Raw genomic sequence first — 2,387 nt, 5'->3', positions numbered from 1 at the left:
CCAGGAGCTGGTTTTTTGAAAAAAATTAATAAAATACATATAGACCGTGAGCAACCCGCTGGGGTCCCCTTCCACGCTGTGGAAGCTTTGTTCTTTGACTCTTCACAATAAATCTTGCTGCTGCTCTCTTTCAGCCCCCTGTCCCCCCTCCCCCTCCCACTGTAACACTCACCACAAAGGTCCGCGGCTTCATTCTTGAAATCAGCGAGACCATGAACCCACCTGAAAGAATAAACTCCGGACACATCTGAAGGAACAAACTCTGAACACACCATGTTTAAGAGCTGTAACACTCACCGCCAAGGTCCACGGCTTCATTCTTGAAGTCAGCGAGACCAAGAACCTACCAGAAGCAACCAATTCTGGACACAGCAAGACATGAGACCTCTACCTACTCACTCAGAATCATTTCTGCACCAACCATGGCCACCTTCGTAGAGCTCAGTACCAAAGCCGAGATGCCCATTGTGGGCCTGGGCACTTAGAAGTCTCCTCTCAGCAAAATGAAAGAAGTGGTGAAGGTGGCCATTGATGCAGGATATCGCCACATTGACTGTGCCTATGTCTAACAGAATGAACATGAGGTGGGGGAAGTCATCCAAGAGAAGGCTGTGAAGCAGGAAGACCTCTTCATCATCAACAAGTTGTGGTCCACTTTCTTTGAGAGACCCCTTGTGAGGAAGGCCTATGAGAAGACCCTCAAGGACCTGAAGCTTAGCTATCTGGATGTCTATCTTATTCACTAGCCACAGGGATTCAAGTCTGGGGATGACTTTTTCCCAAAAGATGACAAAGGTAATATGATCAGTGGAAAAGCAATGTTCTTGGATGCCTGGGAGGCCGTGGAGGAGCTGATGGACGAGGGGCTGGCAAAAGCCTTTGGGGTCTCCAATTTCAACCACTTCCAGATAGAAAGGCTCTTGAACAAACCTGGACTGAAATATAAACCAGTGACTAACAGGCTGAGTGTCACCCATACCTCATGGAGGAGAAACTGATCCAGTACTGCCACTCCAAGGGCATCACCATTATGGCCTACAGCCCCTTGGGCTCTCCAGACAGATCTTGGGCCAAGCCAGAGGACCCTTCCCTGCTGGAGAACCCCAAGATTAAGGAGATTGCTGCAAAGCACAAAAAAACTGCAGCCTGGGTTCTGATCTGTTTCCATATCCAGAGGAATGTGATTATGATCCCCAAGTCTGTGACACCAGCACGCATTGTTGAGAACATTCAGGTCTTTGACTTTAAATTGAATGATGAGGAGATGGCAACCATACTCAGCTTCAACAGAAACTGGAAGGCCTGTAACATGTTGCAATCCTCTCATTTGGAGGACTATCCCTTTGATGCAGAATACTGAGGTTGAATCTCCTGGTGAGATTACACAGGGGATTCTCTTTCTTCGCTGAGGTGTGACTATCTCCACTCAAGTCCTATTTTAGCCAAGCTTATCTGAGATCACAGGGAACTTCGTTCTATTGTAGGCCAGAATCAAGGTGCTGTTTTAGACATTTATTTCTGCATGTTCAACTAGGATCAGAATACCACAGAAAAGCATGACTTGAATAAGCAAATGACAATTTTTTCCACATATCTGATCTGAACAAATGTTTGTTAAGCACCAGAAACTCTGCCAACACTGAGGATGTAAAGATAAATAATAAAAAATAATGATGGTAAAAAAAATAGACCATTAGCTAGACTAATAAAGAGGAAAAGAGAGAAGAATCAAATAGACACAATAAAAAATGATAAAGGAGATATCACCAACCATCAGAAAATACTATAAACACCTCTATGCAAATAAAGTAGAAAATCCAGAAGAAACTGATAAATTCCTGGACACATACACCATCTCAAGACTAAACTAAGAAGAATTTGAATCCCTGAATAGACCAATAACAAGTTCTGAAACTGAGGCAGTAATAAATAGCTACCAACCAAAAAAAAAAAAAGCCCAGGACCAGACGGATTTATAGCCAAATTCTACCACAGGTACAAAGAGGAATGGGTACCATTCCTTCTGAAATTAATTCAAACAACTGAAAAGGAGGGACTTTTCTTTCACTCATTTTATGAGGCCAGCATCATCCTGATACCAAAACCTGGCACAGATATAACAGAAAAAGAAAACTTCAGGCCAATATCCCTGATGAACATTGACGCAAAAGTCCTCAGTAAAATACTGACAAACCAAATCCAGCAGCATCAAAAAGGTTATCCACCATGATCAAATCAGCTTTATCCCTGGGATGCAAGCATGGTTCAACATACACAAATCAATAAATGTAATTCATCACATAAACAGAACTAAAGACAAAAGTCACGCAATTATCTCAACAGACGCAGAAAAGGCCTTTGATAAAATTTAACATCACTTCATGTTA

The 2,387-nt window shown here is 42.7% G+C and overlaps 1 pseudogene across 1 annotated transcript; it reads left to right on the top strand.

The window, feature by feature from the left end:
* Positions 1-422: 422 nt before the first annotated feature.
* LOC105534190 lies at positions 423-1,680 on the top strand (annotated as a pseudogene). The gene has a single exon (XR_001005227.1). The product of XR_001005227.1 is annotated as an aldo-keto reductase family 1 member B10 pseudogene (transcript).
* Positions 1,681-2,387: the final 707 nt, after the last annotated feature.

The sequence above is a fragment of the Mandrillus leucophaeus genome, unplaced genomic scaffold (genome assembly GCF_000951045.1).
Source record: "Mandrillus leucophaeus isolate KB7577 unplaced genomic scaffold, Mleu.le_1.0 Scaffold1310, whole genome shotgun sequence".
Classification (NCBI taxonomy): domain Eukaryota; kingdom Metazoa; phylum Chordata; class Mammalia; order Primates; family Cercopithecidae; genus Mandrillus; species Mandrillus leucophaeus.
Note: the sequence above shows the minus strand (reverse complement) of the source record. Positions and strands in the feature narration are given on the sequence as shown.